This window comes from Solanum tuberosum, unplaced genomic scaffold (assembly GCF_000226075.1).
Source record: "Solanum tuberosum cultivar DM 1-3 516 R44 unplaced genomic scaffold, SolTub_3.0 scf00039, whole genome shotgun sequence".
Taxonomy (NCBI): Eukaryota; Viridiplantae; Streptophyta; class Magnoliopsida; order Solanales; family Solanaceae; genus Solanum; species Solanum tuberosum.
In genome coordinates, this window is record NW_006238968.1 from 1,110,070 (window position 1) to 1,130,676 (window position 20,607).

The 20,607-nt window shown below is 33.4% G+C and overlaps 1 long non-coding RNA gene across 2 annotated transcripts; it reads right to left on the reverse strand.

The window, feature by feature from the left end:
• Positions 1-131: 131 nt before the first annotated feature.
• Positions 132-1,887, reverse strand: LOC107059868 (uncharacterized). 2 transcript variants are annotated; one of them, XR_001473001.1, is made up of 4 exons: positions 1,839-1,887; positions 1,612-1,698; positions 1,344-1,487; positions 132-285 (listed from the first exon to the last, which is right to left on the reverse strand). It is a non-coding gene; the product is annotated as an uncharacterized lncRNA (long non-coding RNA). The 2 variants fall into 2 exon arrangements; XR_001473000.1 differs by lacking the exon at positions 1,839-1,887 and having other exon boundaries at positions 1,612-1,768.
• Positions 1,888-20,607: the final 18,720 nt, after the last annotated feature.

Below are 20,607 nucleotides of genomic sequence, written 5' to 3' on the forward strand. Positions count from 1 at the left end.
AGAATATACAAATACATATGTATAATATACAAATATCTAATCGATATACATATACAATTCACCTCTCTCCCACTCCCTGCCCTCTCTCGCTCGCCTCTCTCCTCCCTCTCCCATTAAAACACTATTCATAAATACTTCCAAGAAGAAGAAATATTCAAACCTTGTCTTTGTAAAGATCTTTGTTCAACACATCCCCTAAAGACCAAGAAAACACAAAATCTATCAATCCTGGGGGGCTTTTTTTCTCTGTTTTCTTTCTTGTAGTAGTTGTCAATGCCATTTTCCCTAGTAGTCATCAAAACAAACAAAACATCAATTTTTTTTAGGATCTTCACACAAATAGTCGGACAGATTTACTATTTACTTTTCATATCTGGTATATATAGATTATACACCATCATACACATACTATAAAGGGAATAAATGAACTATACATATATTATACATCTTCCCTTATAGTCATTAAAACAAACAAAAGAACAATTTTCTTATGGATCTTCACACAAATCGTTAGATAGATTTACTGTTTACTTTTTCTAGCAGGTATACATAGATATCATACACATATTATACATGAATTATACATATATTACCATTTTCCCTGATAGTCATCAAAACAAACAAAAGAACAATTTTCTTAAGAATCTTCACACAAATAGCGAGACTGATTTACTGTCTACTTTTTTTTTCTAGTCAATATACATACATCTTCCCTAGTAGTCATCAAAACAAAACATTATTTTTAATTTTAACATATGCAAGAACAAATAGAAGGGAAATATTACTGTAATTAATTAATTACCTTTTTCTTCTTCTGAGATTATGAGTTTTTTTTTTTTGCTTTGTGTTGGGTTGAGGAGTTAAGGAGTATATGATTACTAGCTGAGTAAATTTAATTTCCAAAGTAAATTAATTCATTATGTATAGGAAATGTTGTACATGAAACAATAACGTGAAGTGATATTTTTTTTTTAAAAAAAAGTCGTTTCCTTTTCTTCATTGGAAATTAAAGAGATTTAAAAAAAATAATTAAGGTTCGTCTTTAATTTCCTTTGTTTCATTTTCTTTTCTCATTTTTCCATGGCTTGAACGGAATACGAATAGAATACTTGATACAATGACACATTAAAAAGCATTTAGTATTTCATTTTTTACCAATTGATTTGGCATACTTTTTTTTAAAAATTGAATGGCAATTTCACTATATTAACATTTTTAATATAATAAATTTAATGTTTCGAAAATGTATTGAAAAATAACTACATAATAAATAATAAGGATAAATTAGGACCTAAGTGAGAAATTATCTCTTGATTTTTTAAACTGGACAAGTAAAAACTTACATATATTTTTAAAATAGAATAGACGACAAATGAATTGTAAAGATCTTTGTTCAATACATCCTTTAAAGACCAAGAAAACACCAAATCCACTAAGCCAGGAATTGTTTTCTCTGGTTTCTTCTTTGTAGTAGTTGCCATTTTCCCCTAATAGTAATCAAAATTATACAAAAAAAAAAAATTAAAAAAAACAACAACATGTACATCATGATGATGATGATCAACATGCAAGAACAAATAGATACAAAATAAAAAAAAATAAAAACTTTACCTTTGTATTTCTTCTTCTTCTAAGATTATGATCTTTTAGTTACTAATAACTTTATATTATATTGAAGCAACAAAATATTCTCTACTGCTGCATTCAACAAAAATAATGAAAGTTTAGTAAAAATATATGTGGAAAATGACAAGTAACTTTAATGTAGAAAAATAATTTATTTCGTACAATCATATGATAAAAAAGGAGAAAAAGTGTGGAATAAAGATTATAAAGACCTTCAACAAGGTGGACTAATAGTCAACAACTAAAATAGATGAATAAAACAGAGAAATTACAAGGAAAACTTATAATATATAGTTTTTTTTTTCATTTTTTTGTTTGCCAAAACATAAAGGAAATTAAAGTTGTTAATATTACATGTTGGTGTCAATATCAGTGTTTTATACTGTACCAAAAGTGACAAAGATTCCAAAGGCTAAAAGGAAGAAAGAGGAAGATGATGAGAAGTTATAAGGAAGACTTAGAATTGAAGTCTTGAACTATATATAAAAGGGCAAATAGTAAGTCATCCTCCGTTCATTTTTATTTGTTCAATATTAATTTATCACGCACTTTAAAGAGCAATGAATATAATCAGTAGCAAAGTCAGAAATTCGTTAAGGATATTCAAAATTTAATATATACACATGAAAAAAAAAGACGACAAATAAACTAAGGTTACCGTATATCCTATAATTTTCAATATATTGAACAAATAAAAGTGGTCGAGATGAAATACTTAACATGTTACGACAAATTAACTAAGGTTACCGTATATTAAGACTTGTTAAGTTGGTAAGAATATAGTTAAAAGAATAGGTAACTTTACTTGGTAGTACACTAGTATACTAATATAAAATAATGAGTTTAAGGGTGTGTTTGGTACGAAGAAAATGTTTTCCTGTTTACAATTAGATTTTAGACTTATTTTCTCATGTTTGATTGGTGAGTAGAAAATATTTTTTCGGAAAGATTTTTTAGCGTTTGATTTATGAATGAAAAGTATTTTTGAGAAAATAACTTTTATTTTTACTAGAGAGTAGAAAATAATTTTTGAATTGAAATTGAAAATATTTTTAAAAAAATAACTTAAATTTTTTTTGGGGTGGAGTGTGGTGGTGGGGATGGGGCTGGCGTGCAGGGGCGGAGGGGGTAGGGGTGAGATGGGGTAAAAAAATAGAAATTTGAAATTGAAAATATTTTTTTCTTAGGAACTTCTATAGTCAATGGAATATATAGAATTGTGAACGGGTAGGGGGTGGGGTGGGGTGAAAAAATAAAAAATTGAAATTGAAAATATTGTTTAAAAACAAACTTAAATTTTTTTTGGGGGGGGGGGGTTGGTAGGGGTGAGGGTGGGATAAAAAAAATAAAAAATTGAAGTTGAAAATATTTTTAAAAAAATAAGTTAAAAAATTGTAATTTGAAGTTGGAGGAGAGTTTTGGAAAATGTTTTCCTTAATTTTTGAAGTGAAGTCATTTTCCTTAAATTTGATGAACATGGGTTGATTTGAAAAACATTTTCCAAAAGATTTTACCCAACCAAATATGAGAAAATTGGAAAACATTTTCCTCCATACTAAACACACCCTAAATTTGTTGAATTTATTGGAGACTCGTCAATGAAAAAGCTCGAGTATGATTTTGTGCGAAAGAAGAATGAAGAAGGTTAAAAATATTATGTTTTTCAGACATAAACAGAATCAGAATCACACGAGCCTTTATTTTTGGTTTTAGTTTTGTTTTTTTTCCATCTGTAAATTACAGTTTTCCTTTTCCAATTTTACTTTCATGTAAATAGTAGTTGGTTAATTAAGGTGTCTTGACTTTTACTTCCGTACAAATACTAATATGTTGTGTTGAGGTAGCTAATATATAGGATAGTTGGGTAGTTTTTCATTTGATTTTTTTGCTATATATACATGTAAGAGGAATAAACACAAGAAATATTCAGCACGTCTCTTTTATATATTTATTTTTGCAATCTTTCAAAATTTATATAATGTAAGTAACCTTCTATCATGTTGCACTTAATATGTTGATTCACTAACGAGGATAGAAATATACCATTTATCTTTGCTTAGTTAATGCAGATAAAATCTTAATACATTTCACTATTGATCGACCACTATAGAAATATATATATATAGGCGTTTGAGAGAGTCAAATAGTCTTCAAGTTATCAGAAAAATGGTAAATAAGTGATATTAACCTGCAACTAATAACTCAAAAAAAATACCTTTCCATCAACTGAATTAAACAAAAACATTTCTAGGCCTGCTATAATTTCAACAGTTTTCTACTCCCCCGTTCAAACAATAGTTGTCCACTATACTAAAAATAGTTGTCCAACAATACTTATTCAATTTAGAATATCAAGAGATAATTCACCTTTTGTGTCTATTTTATCCATGCTATTAAATATTATTTATCATCTAACACATTTTTCAAAGCATTAAATTTAATAGAATCAAAGGATCATATAATAATATTACCCCTATCATTTATTATTTCTTAAGGAGTGTGTCAAATCAATAGTGGACAACTATTATTGAACAGAGGGAGTAGTTAATTTTAGGACAACAACAATTCAATAGTTATTTGGTTCTTTTTCGAATTGTGAAATAAGAATTTGAATTAGACGATTAATCTTCCATGCATGTCTCTATAGGTATGATATTTGGAAAATTATTTATACATATTATGTAGTTAAGCCAAAACTACTAGGTTTTGCCGAAGCTGCAACTCCACCACTGAATGGCATTAGTAACTGTTATAACATGTTAAATTACACTAATGGTGCAACAAAATCGTTATATTGTCCAAGTACATAACTTGGACTAATTGATGGAATATGCGCGTTACAATTCTAGGAACCATGGTATGGAATTCACAATCAAATACTAAGACCTTCAAGTTGTATTTTATATAAGGTCTTTGCTACATTTTAAAGAGCAAGATGTCCATTTTACAAGCCAATTCACTTCAACAATATCATAACTATTAATTACAGTACTCTTGGACACCATCTCAGCAAACGCGCAGATTCAAAAACTAGAGGATCGTCACCAGATCAGTTGCAGTATTAACATGATGAAGGCAGTGAATTGCACAAAAAAACCAAGCTTTTCAAGCAACAAACTGCCAAGAAAAAAACAGAATTTAATGTTAAGAAAGTTCGTAGATAGTCAAACTAAGACAGTTAAATTGAAACATAACAAGTACGTAGTAGATATGACAATGTATTTAGTGTCACTCTTTTCTGTTTCATGTTTTACCTGTATTACGCGATGTTTAGACTTCTATTTGGACTTGTTGCGCATATATTTTTCCATGAAATCTTCAGCAAGTTGGTTCTGTTTTGATTCGCGGAACAGTTCTCCTTTCTTCTTCTTGGACTTTTGAAAATTACTGGTATAACAATTGAGTAAAGTTAGTAACTAGACTAATCTAACACAAAAAAAAACATATATCAGAGTTCTGTTTCAATTTTTTCGTGAAGTACTACTCACTTGGAACTTCTTGAAGATCCTGGTTTATCCCTCAAATTCATAGCTGCTAATTGGCGTGCCAAGTTGTCGTCTCGGTTACTGTGAGCTGAGGTTGTTGTTGAGACAACATTTCCATCAATTACCCAAGTCATTGGAAATACAAAGTTTCTGCAGAAAAATGAAGACTTGTGACTTGATACGAAAATTAACTAAGACGTGTACGTGGAGTACTAATTCGATAATCCTATAATGTACATGTATGAATCAGCAGAAATGTAGACCAGAGAAACAATATAAGACAGTTAGTACCGTTCCACACGTTTGTATTTGCATCGATTCATCATATCAACGGTATATTGACCAAAATGCATGTCGAGATTCTTTGCAAATTTTGGTATATGATTTCCTGGTAAAATGTTCCATATCTTTAGTACTTGAAGGTATGTAGAGCTCTGCTGCTGAATATCTATGGTCCAAATCAATTTTAGGTGCTTTACAACATACTCCTCCAACAGTACAGAAGAATTTCCGCCCTTGTTGCTGACCATGTTGTTCTTTTCTGGCTTACGCCAACCACTCGAAAGCTTCCCCAAAAGGGAAATCACTTCTTTACTTATCTCAACATCCTTAATTCTGGCAATGGATTTTGAGAAATCCTTACTAAATATAACCTGTTAAGTTAAAACAGCCAAAAACTCGTTATTTCTCCGTTTGCAAGCAGAACTAAAATATTCATATTATAGGCCAAATGAAGCAACATACCTTCCATTTGGCTGATTGAAATATAGGAGAATCTGTTTTGAGTAATGTTTCTAGCCGGCCAAGTTCAATGGTCGCGTTCAAAATTGCTTGATTCAATAGCTTGTCTTCAGTAACATCAAAGTAACAACCGCGAACCTTGGCATCAACGACCAACTTCTTCCATATGGAACCACTGTTAACCAAAGTTGTGCCATTTCCCAATATCCAAAGGCAGTACCTAGATAAGTATCAAAGTGAACAATTAAGAGTTCCGAAAATCATCCTTTATGTTCAAACATTTTGAAATGTAAAATGCTGTTCACCAAATTAGTACGTTGCTCGAGACAATGCTACATTTGCCCTTTGAAGATTCGAGAGGAAACCAACCGATCCATTGCCATTACTACGAACAGTGGATATAATTATCACATCCTCTTCACCACCTTGAAAACCATCAACGGAACGTACATTCACAGAGAAGTCACTCTTAACATCTGTGCTATATTTCTTGCCAAGAATTTGTTGAATAGCAAAAACATGAGCCTTGTAAGGAGATATACATCCAACACGGACTTTTTGTTTCGAAGAGTATTCTGTAGATAAAATAAAATTTATCAAGTATGCAAACTAGTTTGTTCATTCTAGGCAAAAACTAAATCCTTGAAAGATAAGCGCATTACCTTTATGATGGTTGGCAACTATCTCAGCTACAACGAAAGCTTCTGCCTTATTTCTCGAGCTATGTTTGTCATCATGCTCCTCATTTCTGATGTGGAAGTTCAGACTGTACTGTAACCACAGAGCATACTCAGATAAAACCTTGGCTCTGATACCAGTTTGTTGGGAAAATGCGGACAAACACAAAAATATATATGGTCAAAGTGATGGAAATAAAATGGGAAAATAATGATACCAAGAATTTTACGTGAAAACCCTTTTAAATAAGGGAAAAACCACGGGCCAAGATGAGCAACTGATATCACTATAGTAGGAATTTTACACTGTGTAGTCACGAATACAATACTCAAAGTGACTAATACACACTAAAAAAGAATAACACTCTTTTGATTTTCACCTTACTAAAATATCGCTCACATTCTATTTTTCTTCACAGACTATTTTTCTTATATAGTCTATGGAATACCTCACTTTGCTATCAAAATGGTTTTTTTCTCTCTAACTTGGTGTGTTCTACAAATGAGCAAGAATGCTCTATTTATAGAAGGAGAAAACCATGCCTATGTCACTAATGACATAGACAAATGTAACAAATTTCAAAGGTAGGTTGCAAATCTTACCAATTTGCCAACCACCAAATCTTTTATTTTCAACTCACATTTGTTGTCACTATTCCTTTTTAACAATTACTTGTAGCAATTGAGTAGCAAAAATTGACTAATGTAAAAACATGAGATGGACCTCACAAATCTCCCCCTCCAATCTCATGCACTAGAATGAGGTATCTCTATCTTCTTTAAAGAGAGATCATACCCACAAGTTCTTTGCATAACTCGAACTTGTCTTTCAGTATCGTCTTGGTCAGCATATCTGCAGGATTTTCACTTGTGTGGATCTTTTTGACGTGAAATAATTTATTCTCCACTTCCTCACGAATCCAATGATATCTGACGTCGATGTGTTTTGTCCTTGAATGGTACATGGAGTTCTTGCTCAAGTCTATTGCACTCTGGCTATCACAATAGACAATATACTCCATCTGATGCAAACCAAGCTCTTGAAAAAATCGCTTTAGCCATATCATCTCATTGTCGGCTTCAGTAGCCACAATATACTCAACTTCAGTTGTAGATAGTGCAATACACTTCTGCAACTTCGACTACCATGATATAGCTCCCCTTGAAAAAGTAAACAAATATCCAGTAGTGGATTTTTTGTTATCAAGGTCACCTGCTATATTAGCATCTTTAGCATCTGTATAGCCCTTCAAGATTGGATCTGATGCTTCAAAACACAAGCATTCATCTGAGCTTCCTCTAAGATACCTGAGTATCCACTTCACAGCTTCCCAATGCTCTTTTCCCGGATTGTCGAGAAATCTGCTGACAACACCAATTGCGTGAGCAATATCAGGTCTAGTGCATACCATTGCATACATTAGACTTTAGACGGTGGAGGAATATGGAATTTTGGCCATGCTCTCTTTTTCCTCCCTATCTGTAGGACACATCTTCTTGCTCAACTTCATATGACCAGCAAGAGGTGTGCTGACAGGCCTAACATTCTTCATATTGAAGCGCTCTAGTACACGTTCAACGTACTTTTTCTGTGACAAATAAATCTTCCTTTCATCTCTAAGACGAGTAATACTCATGCCCAAAATTTGTTTGGCATGACCCAAGTCTTTCATAGCAAAAGACTTACGCAACTCTTTCTTCAAGTTGTCAATTTTGGAAGTATTCTTGCCCACAATCAACATATCATTCACATACAACAAGAACAAGAGGATGATAAAATCATTATCAGAATTTTTTTGTACAAATACACAATGATCTGAGGAGGTCTTCTTATAGCCTTGCTCCCCCATAACAAATTCAAACTTCTTATACCACTGTCTAGGAGCTTGCTTTAAGCCATAAAGACACTTTTTGAGTCCCAAAACTTTCTTTACCTTCCACTTTGAAGCCCTCAGGTTGTTCCATATAAATCTCTTCTTCTTGGTCACCGTGAAGGAAAGCCGTCTTCACATCCATCTGCTCAATCTCTAAATTAAGACTAGCAGCCAAACCCAGAACTGTACGAATCGAGGACATTTTCACAACAGGAGAAAATATTTCATCAAAGTCAATACCATTCCTTTTACCAAATCCCTTAACAACCAATCTAGCTTTGTACCTGAGCTTCAAGTTGTGTTCTTCAACCTTCTAACTAACCTCTTCGATTTCGCTTATCCTAACAGTGATAGATTAGGCGTATTCTCATGCATAGAATTCATCTTATCTTGCATGGCTTCAATCTATTGATCCTTGTGCTCATCTTCCATGGCCTCCTCATAACATTCAGGTTCTCCCCCGTCAGTGAGTAACACATACTCATTGGGTGAATAATAAGAGGAAGGAACCCGCAGTCTTGTGGACCTCCTAAGCGGAATATTTGATTCGTCCACAACTTCATGAGCAAGAGGATCATCAATAACAATATCATTGGTATTATTAACATCAACATGTTCATTCGATACATGATTGTGGGCTTCACCATGATCATCAAGCCCAACAACATCATGCATACTTGTGTGAGGAACTTCATCTAGATGAACTATGCCATCAAAACTTGAAGATTCTATCTTTTCCACTTTGTCAATATCTTCAATTGTTTGATTCTCTATGAAAATAATATCACGGCTTCTCACGAGTTTCTTCTCAATTAGATCATATAGTCTGTAACCAAATTCATCAAAGGCCAATATCCAATGAAAGATGCATTGCCTTATCTTGGCATCTAACTTTGACCTCTCATCTTTCGGCACATATACAAAAGCTTTGTAACCAAATACTCTCAAATGGTCATAGGAAACATCTTTTCCATACCAAACACTATTTGGTACATCACTTTGCAAAGCAACAACAAGAGATAGATTAATAACATGTGCAACGGTCAATAAAGCCTCATCCCCAAATGAGTTCGGCAACTTTGCTTCAGAAAGCAAACATCTAACTCTTTCCATCAAGGTCATGTTCATCCTCTCAGCCAAACCATTTAGCTGAGGAGTCTTAGGAGGAGTCTTCTGGTGTCTAATACCTTGATGTTTGCAGTATTCGTCAAATGGTCCACAATATTCACCACCATTATTAGTACGAATACATTTCAGTTTCTTTCCAGTTTCTCTTTCAACTGAAGCATGAAACTGCTTGAAGACACCTAACACTTGATCTTTAGTCTTCAAGACATAGACCCAAATTTTCTCGAGCAGTCGTCAATAAAAGTGACAAAGTAGAGTGCACCACACAATGTCCTTGTCTTCATTGGACCGCATAAATTAGAGTGCACCAATTCAAGCAACTCTGTCATTCTTGAAGGGGGGTAGGACTTAAAGAAAACTCTATTTTGTTTACCAGCCAAGCAGTGCTCACACTTTTCTAATTTAGCACTTTTGAAATTTGATAATAATTTCTTCTTGGCTAGAACATTAAGTCCTTTCTCACTGATGTGGCTAAGCCTCTTGTACTATAACGTTGAAGAGTTATAACTCTCAACCGCATTGACCATATCAACACAAGCAAAAGCCATAGTCCAGTATATACCACGATGTTTGTTACCACGAGCCACAACCAAAGAACCCTTAATGAGTTTCCATTTTCCATCACCGTTGATACTAACATATCTTTCATAATCCAAAATACCAATAGAAATCAGGTGCAGACGAACATCAGGAGCATGTTTCACATTGTTCAAAACTAGTTTAGTTCCAACACTAGTTTCCAAACAAATTGTACCAATACCAACCACCTTAGAAACAGTCTCATTACCCATACTCAAGGTTCCAAAATCACCAGGAGCATAGAAAGAGAAAATATCCTTCCTTGATGTCACGTGAGATGCGGCACCAGTTTCCACAACCCAGCTTGACTCATCACAAGCAATATTTATCATATCCGCATCAAGGACGGTAACAAGATCTTCAGTGGTGACGGTGGCTAGGCAATTTTCATTGCCATCTTCTTTAGTTTCCTCTTTGTTTTTTTTCTCCCTCTTCAACTTCATGCAGAACTTCTTTGTGTTCCTTTTCATGCCACAATGATAGCACTCAATATCCTTAAAAGTCTGCCTCTGGATTTGCTATTATTTTGTTCTCTATTTTGAGAACTACGAGTTTTGTTTCTCCCTCTGGAGCCAGTTATCAAGACATCCAACGAAGAAGAACCTTGAGATTTTCTTCTCATCTCTTTATTTAAGACACTACTCTTGACGGAATTCATTGAGATCACACTATTCGGAGCAGAATTTGACAATGAAGTTCTAAATGTTTCCCAAGAGTTTTGTAGGGAACCAAGTAGAAGCAAGCCTTGAATTTCTTCATCAAATTTTATGCCCATAACAGATAATTGGTTCATGATCTCCTGAAAATTATTCAAATGGTCTGTCATCGGAGAACAATCACGATACTTTAAACTTAACATCTACTTTATTAAGAACATTTTATTGTTGCCAGTTTTTCGAGCATACAAACTTTCAAGATGCTCCCAGAGGGTTCGAGCATGTGTTTCCCCAGAAATATGGTTCAACACATTATCATCAACCCATTGACTAATGAATCCACAAACTTGTCTATGTAACAGATTCCACTCTTCATCTGTTTTATTATCAGGTTTTACAGTGGTAAAGACTGGTTGATAAAAATTCTTGACATAAAGTAGATCTTCTATTTTTCCTTTCCAAATGACATAATTGACACCATTCAAAGTAACCATTCTACTTGTGTTGGCTTCCATCACCCCCCCCCTCCCCAAAAAAATAGTTATTGCAAACCAAAGCAAATCTTTTATGATGTGGAAGTTCAGACTGTGCTGCAATCACAGAGCATACTCAGATAAAACCATGGCTCTGATACCAGTTTGTTGAGAAAACACGGAAAAACACAAAAATATATATGGTCAAAGTAATGGAAATAACATAGGAAAATAATGACACCAATAATTTTACGTGGAAACCCTTTAAATAAGGGAAAAACCACGGGCCAAGAGGAGCAACTGATATCACTATAGTAAGGAGTTTTACACTATGTAGTCACGAATACAATACTCAAAGTGACTACTACACACTCAAAATGAATAACACTCTTTTGACTTTCACCTTACTAAAATATCGCTCACATTCTATTTTTCTTCAAAGACTATTTTTCTTGTATAGTCTATGGAATACCTCAGTTTGCTCTCAAAATGGTTTTTTCTCTCTAACTTGGTGTGTTAGACAAATGAGCAAGAATGCTCTATTTATAGAAGGATAAAACCATGCCTATGTCACTAATGACATAGACAAATGTAACAAATTTCAAAGGTAGGTTGCAAATCTTACCAAATTCAATGCATTCCATATTCGAATGTTTGTTGTCAAATTAGAAAGATAGAAAACAAAAAGCTTGTCCCCTTGTTCACCTGTTTCCCTATCCGGTTTCTTAAACGGAATAAGTTGTGAAGGCAAGATATGTATTCTATAACCATCATCATTCATACCTTGAACTCTAGCAATTAGGAACGATCTCTTAGGCCTATTTAAATCCTCGATTCTTCTTGGTCTCACATCTGTTAGAGCAATCAGATCACCAACTTCTGGTTCATATTTCGATTCATGCTTTGATTCACGCTTCGATTCACTATTCTCTCCCACCTCTTTTTTTTTATTTCTTTTCAAAAAAATATTGTAATATAAACCTTTCGGAGGCTTAAAATCTTTTGATACTTTAACATCAACAACCTCGAGAGTAGGTGCTTGCGAAACTGTGGACACATTTGAGAGCAAATCAGCATGTGTTTCTTCAACTAGTGGAGTAATGTATGACTTCAAATAATGATCAATGGATACAAATGTCTTCGGAATTTCTTTCACCTATCATATCGAAACAGAACCAATTACAATAAATTTGACACAAAAGTTCAAAACTACAATTGTAGTACAATTCATGATACTACATGAGACATGAAATGTTAACAACTTATAATGTTGCTCGGACTCTCCAAAAATGTTATTGTACCCATGTCGGATCCTCCAAAAATACACTATTTTAAGAGGATCCGATATGCACCTAATGAAATTTTTAAAGAGTCGGAGCAACATAGCTTTCAACTAAGGCTGGGCACCGGATCGAACCGGAATGGGATGGGTTGACCGGTACTGGGATGAACCGGACCAGAATTACTGGGATGGATACTAGGTTCCGTCCCGTCCCACTATATATCGGGATGGAACCGTACCGAACCAGAATGGAATGGGATGGGATAAACGGGACGACTGTCGTGCCGTAATTTTCCTATCTTTAGAAAAATTACTTTTTTTGAAATGTTCTACGTATAAAACAATTTGAAAAAAATACTTAGAAAAGAGTCGCCACTTAATTTTTTAAAGAAATTAAGAAAACTTAAAATTTTCAAAGATTTAAACAGAAAAAATCATTTGAAAATACCAAAGAGGGTTCGAGGTTCAATTTACACTTCGAGAAGGATTTAAGCATTCGAAGTGCCCGCTAACATGCGGTTGACCTGCGACTTTACTAAAATATAATTTGGCTATTTTTTAGGAATATGATTTAACATAAAAAATATATAATAATTTATAATATTCGATTAACTTTGAGAAAATAGTTAAACAAAGAACAATTTTTATTTTTTAAGAAAATGGAACCTTAATTGAAACATTTTAATTAGAGACAAGTAATTAGAATTTTAAGTTTTTAACAAAACTAGATTAGTTGGTTTTTATTTGAATCATTTTTTGGTTAATCAAAATATGAAAACTATTTTAAACTAATAAAAAAAAAGTTTTGACTAAAGATTATAAATGAAAATACAAGAGTTGATAAAATGAGATTTGTTAAAAACAAAACAACACAGAGAAATAGTTCGTCTTTTGGGGAATTCGATTAAGTTAAATAACAATTCTAAAGTTAGAGTTAATAAACAACAAACAATAAATAATTACAATTAAATTATTTAAGAGTAAGGGTGAGAAGTTGAATTTGGGCCTTTCTTGGGCCAAATTCGTTGCTGTTTTTGGAGTTTAACCCAATTCCCGTCTTTATATATATCTGATGTATATCAGTGTATATCGGATATATACAACCCATTTTTCTGCTTTTCGGGACTTGTACGTCAACTCCAAAGACTTGTTCTTTGATTTCTCGAAGTTGGCTAATTCGATAAAAGAACCTCTCGAAATGCGAAGGGAGTAAAGATGAAGTCCAAGAAGACTCAGATGGTATCACATGCAACAAAATGATAATAACGATTAACACTCATTCATGTCACATGTAAAGGGATCAAAACCGAATATTTCTATGAAAACAAGAAATCTGGCCTTCCAGATTGTTAGCAACTCATTAGCACTAAAATGATGATACTCAACTAGCACACATGTTAACTAATATCAGGTAAACAGATGGGAGCTTTGGAAATAATTTCATAGTGAAAACAACTAAGACTAGCCAATATCAACCTATCAATGATTCCATAGATCAAAGTGATTAGGACGGAGTTACCTTCCACTAATCCGTAGCAAACAACATTTTTATTCCTTGTTCTAGTCTTTTATTCTATAGTTTCCATAATAAACTTAATCAACAAGAAATAACAAGCAAGCTTCTAACCATCACTAATAGACAGAGAAAGGGAAGCTACTGCAAATTCTCAACACCAATTTAAATAGATTCACCCTTTGGTGCAGAAATTTACACTTAAACAAGACCCGATCTATAATCGTGATGGTGACAAACTACAAACTAATATGCCTTATTATGTACAATTTATTAAGACAAGCTGATCATGGATGCAAAAGTAAAATCTAGGCAGCCAAAAGCAGTTGACCATGGAAGGAAAAATCGGAAATGAATCGAGGCTTGTACGACCTTGAACCATGGTGCGAAATTTAAACTGAAAATATTATAGAAGAGCATATCAGAATTAGTAAAAGAAAAGGCAACAACTAAGTTCGCATTAAGGTTGATTCAACATTTATGGACAGAAATACCTGCTAAAATATTTATGTTAATGTCCCAATACTTCATAACAGTAGACATAAGGGAAGAACTTTCTCAGCTAATATCATCAACACAATTAAATTCTAACATATGAAAACCCAATAGTACTAAGAATAACTTGCCAAGAGTTGATGAAGGAAGCTGAAAACAAAGTATAAGGAACGAGAAGATGTCACATACAAGTCATTTTGAATCCAAACAAACAGAGGAAAATAGTGTATATCCCATAAAAGCTAATACAACCATACGTAACCAAAGCAACAAGGCATTAAATCAAATTAGTTGCTGAACAGTGAACTGAAATTACAATCCAGAATATGACTTAATAACGAAATAAGGAAGTATACCTCTTTCGGAGCAGCGAGACTAGGACGCTTGACTATGAAGCAACTTCCACACCAAAGAAGAGATGAACTTCGAGAATTCTGATGTACTCCGCTAAAAGCTTCGGATGAGACGAAGAAAAATTCCAAGAAATCTAGACTTGACTTTGTGGTTTTTGATATTATTCATCAATCTAATATTACCACTTCAAAAATTCCCCCCCTAAACAGTGATTGAAAGAGAGAATATATAGAAGAAGGAAAAATCGTTTTGGGGGGAAAATCCATTAAGAATTCAAACAAATATTTGAATTTCTTCTGCTATTTTCGAAGCCACAGTAAAGGGAATGGGAAAAAGCTGAATTTCGTGAAAAGGGGGGAAAGGGGACGACGAAGTGATCGATTAAGTTGCTAGGGTTATGGGTTTGCAGATGGGTGACGTACGGGTTTGGTACTGCTCGCGATTTTGGCTGCTGTCCGCGATTTCTGGGTTTGCAGCTCTTGACTTTTGGTTCTCGCGTAGGGGAGAAGAAGAAGTGAAGTGGGGTGGGGTCAGTTTGATATGTGTATGTATATGCTGATGTATGTATTGTACTTGGTTTTCTTTGATGGGTTGGGTCTTGGTACTACTGTAAAGAGAATTGGTGGGCTGGGATTTGAATTGGAGTTAAGAAATGGGCCAGCTTGAACAAAAGAAATGGGCTAGAGGAAAGGAAATAAGAATTGCATTGTATTGGATCTGCTAATAGGAAGAATTGGGTCGTGGAACAGTCCCATTTTTTGGTCTTTTAAAGGGTTAAGGATAGGATAAGCAATTGGCTAAAAATTGCAACAAGATAAATTTTCATAAATTAATTAACGAGCTTCTTAATCTTAACGACATAAAATAATTAATTCGATTGTAAAATAATTAATTTAATTATAAACTAATAATCAGCTAAATTAATTAACCAAATATTTAGGTAAAAATAAAGTCTTTTGAGACAATTTCCAAATACTAATATAATAAATATATACAAAATTATATAGAATATACGACACATATAGCTATTTCAAAAAATAATAGTTTTTTTTAGTTATTTTGTTTTTTAAATTACGAAAATACGAATGTTTATTTATTTTTCTAAGTTTAAATTAATTGTTTTGAAATTTATAATGTAATTTTACTTAAGTTTGTTTCAAAGATATTTTTTTAATTTTTACTTATTCAATTTGCAAGTTTAAGTTTAATAAAGTTTTTGAGCTTAAGTTTTCAAGCTTTGAAATTTTGAATCTTTTGAAGTTTATAAGCTATTACTTATTAATATGTTATAAGTTATACTTATAAATTGTAATTTAAATAACTTAAGTTTGTAATTTAAAAAAACTAAATAAAAATAAGGATAAAACAATGACACAAATAAATTTAAAAAATATCAATCCAATTCAAATTTTTTTTAAAAATATGCCTACATATAAATTAATTAATAAAAAATAATTAACCGGATTACCGGAACGGAACCGGAATAAACCGATATGAAGACTGAATGTGTATCCGATATGAATCTTCATCTTCTATGCCATTTACTATGCCAATCAGATAAGATATCTTTTGTCTGTTCAAATCATCAATTCTTTTTGGTAACACATCTGATAGTGCAATCAAATCTCCGTTCACTGGTTTATACTTCCGTTCAACTTTCTTCCCCTCCATAGCTCTATTTACCAAAATATCATAATATAAACCTTTAGGAGGTTTAAAATATTTTGATTCTCTGACATCAAGAACCTCGAGTGCAGGGGCTCGTGAAACTGTGGTGATGTTTGAGAGCAAATCAACATGTGTTTCTTCAATAAGTGGAGTAATGAACGACTTCATGTAATGATCAATCGATAAGAATGTCTCAGGAATCTCCATAACCTTGCACATTTTGGAAAAAAGATTAATAACTTAGCAAATCACAAACGAACTAGAGAAGACGAATTCTTCTGTAACACCCCAGATTCTAAAATAGATCAAATGCAGATTTTCAGAAGTTGCAGGTGCCACCAACGGGGGGCCACCTACGACTCCCTCCCCAGGAATTCCAGCTAAGGGTCGACCAACGGCAGGACCTACGGACCATAGGTGGGACCACGGTCCGTGGTTCAAGACCCCAGATCCCAGTCTCTGAAGCCAATCGATGACTGATCAGGACGGACCGTAGGTCAGTTGACGGTTCGTCGGTAAGGCCCGTTAATTTTTAAGTCAGGGGCCGTTTGTCTTTTCTCCTATGCGTTAGACACCTAAACTACGTCGTTTTTGTCAGTATAAGCCTAGTAACTAAATCAGAACTTACCCTAGTCAATTCTTTCTCCAAAAATCGATCAAACCAGAGAAAAAGGAGAAGAAACAGTCAACCAAAACACTTCGAATAATGCAACTAGTTTTCCTCAGTTCCAACCCTGAAATCGAAAGATTTCTCCATTGAATTTGTCACCAGGTATGTGAGATTTCACTAGTGGGTTCCTTTCACCCATTAGGTCCCTAGAATTCAGATATATTGTTTAGACCTAGGGTTTCTTGAACTTTAGAAAAGTGTTGTGATTTAGCTGTTAGACTATTCCTAATCAGATTATTATATTTTCGTAACCATGTTGCTTAATCCTTGCATGAAATTTAGAACCCTAGTTGTGGAGATTCATTTAGTTCATGAAATACACTTGCTAGGTCAATTTATATAGATATACATGCCTCAGTTTACAAATGTTTCATTATCAATACTTTAATGTTGCATTTTCAGTTAGCATGTCAAAATAGTGAGTTATTCATTATATTTCAGTTATGTTGTATTGTACACATTTCCAGTTTAGTGATCACGTCAGTCATGTCTTTATACCCCTGAAAAGTTATATTGGGTCCTCTCGATGGGGCGTATACATCGGACTCCACGTTTAGCTCACGTGGTTTTATGCGGTAATAGTAGCTCCTATAGTCATACTCTAGTGCATTTGACCAAGTTTCAGATATATTTCAGTATTCAGTTTCAACATGTTTGCACTTGGTCATTGCATTCAGTTTAGTTCATATTCAGTATATTTCAGTATCTTTATCATGTTCATATTATATCATTTTGCAGTATGCTTTGTTCAGCTTTATCCTATCCTGCATGCTCATTACCTTTCAAGTAATGACGCATACTCTGCGCTACATCTTTTCGTGATGTAGGTTCAGGTCCTCAACATTTAGATCACGTGTAGATCGGTTCCTTATCTGTATTCAACAGTATCAGTGGTGAGTCCTCATTCTTCGAGGACAACAAACATGTTTCTTTTACATTCAGTCTTTCATTTTAGTTTCAGTTTTGCTAGAGTTAGCTGGGGGCATGTCCCAGCATCTCTAGTCAGTTAGAGGCTTATTTTAGACATAGTATTAGATTCAACTTTAGATTTGAGTTTGATCTTTCAGTTGTTAATGAACTCTTAGTACATTTCATATATTCAGACTATTATTGGGTATTCCCCATAATTCAGTTTAGCTTATGATTTTAGCCTCCGCATAGTATCTCCTATCTTAGAAAAATGTTTGTATGTTTATGATATGCCAACTCAGGGTTAGCTTGGGGTCACTCGTGATCCCAGGTCCCGTGTTTATGTCAAGGGGATTGCCTCGGGGCGTGACATTTTCAAAATGAATATTTGTTTCAAATCAATATATGTTAAATGAGAATAGAGAAAGATAGAACTGCATTAGATTTCCTCAATACAAACTTGATGCCTTCCATTGTACAAGACTTTGAAAATGTATACATACGAAAAAAGTTCAAATGTATACAGATATTAAGATCATACTCATTCTAAATCCGCCTTCAATTATATAACATGAGTGATTATGCAAGAAACACAAAATGCTTTCTACAACTGAAAAACAATGGTCGATTCTCGTCTAGCCATTTAGGCAATACTAGCATCTGATCTTGATCAGTACTCCCTTCGTTCATTTTATGTGGCACTAAAGCATAAAACACATACCGGAAACCCAAGTGGGGGATAGTGTGCCTATCTAGTAAGGTTATTGTGTGCTTTAGGTGTTGCCATGATTTCCTTATGTGCATGTTCATGGAGGTGTTTAGGTCTTGTTAGGAAACCTGCGGATACATAGCTCACGAATTGTGAATGATACATTACGTAATAGGAGGGATGTATGTGAGAGGGGATGTAGATATATCTGAGAGGAGGGAAATGTATTCTAGAGAGGATAAGAATGTATCTGAGAAATAATTTTTATAATCTTTTTTAAAATGGTAGGAAATTTTAGAAATTATTGTATTCTTTTTGAAAGAAGACTTGGGCTTTGGACATGGATCTTGCATGACAATTGAGCTTATAATGTATTTTTTTCTCGTCACGGAAAATTGACATGTAGGTACAAGTCCTACATATATATAAAATTGACATTCTTTTATTTGGGCCGTTGGAGCATGCTATGACTGTTAAGTTTATATGTTCCTATCGAATATCCACAAGTTTTACCCAGAAATGACTTCATTTTCTAAATTGCTTATGCATTACTACACATAAGTTCAATTGTTCAAGGGCAAAATTAAAATCCAGCTCATTTAAAGGATAAAAACTAATGATCAATCTATTTAAAAGACAAAAAGAACAATTTCATGAATAGGATATATGGGGCTATTTACATTGTTATGGATTAGGCAAACATGTAACAACACTTTTATCTACAACGCATAAGACATCATCCATAAGCTCAAAATCATGTAATTGAATGAATACAAGGAGTATAATGATGGATTATTGTGATAATTAATGATGGATTACTGTGATTTTATACATATAAAAAATAATGATAGGTTAAAATATTTTTATTACGAAAAAAAATAAGTTAAAAAGAATAATATGATTATTAGAAAAAGTGCCTTTTAAACCCAAAAATAACAATGGGGGCGTTTTTGGATCAATAACAACACGGACACATGCACTTCCATATGATTTGAAATTAGGCTTTTTGTTGTTTTTTAAATTACTTGCTAAGACATAGTCAAAGCTCAGAATTTTATTTTTTTTGTAACTTTAGCAGTGTAAAGTTAAAAAAATTCACATAGTGTAATCTATATTTATTATAAATATAAAAGGGAAAAAAAGGCCTAAAATACTCTTCAATTTTACAGTTTAGAGTTGATAATATCATTTGTTACGAAAATGGCTATATGAGAAGTATTGGTGTTGAAACTATGGATAACTTGGAAAAACTATTTACTCATCTTGCAACTAATAATGACATCAGCACTTCAACTTTGAATACGCACGCCTCAACTTTTCTCCATTCTGCGTTCCTCCACAATTGTGGTTGGTAAGCCAATATTTTTCAAAGGGAAGAGGCTTTCCCTATAACTAAAAATGCTACCAACCTCAGCTGCTTTAAAATATCTCCAACTCTTATTCTTCACATGATAAAAAAAATAAGCCCAAACATCACTTGATTTTATCCATAAAGCAAATACAATTTCTTCATCACCATACTTGCAAATACAAGAGGGATTCAACTCTATATCATCCTCATGTTTCCATTCTAAAGGAAATTCAAATATTTGATGTTCCCATTCTTCTTTTAAAATCCATAAATGGATGTCTTTAGTAAGAAAGACCTCTGGAATATACATAATTCCTAATTTTCCATTCACATCTATTAGGATATAGTCCTTATGTCCAAATTCGTCAAAGTTATACATATCTATACTGTTATGAAATTCAATCGACATTATGATAG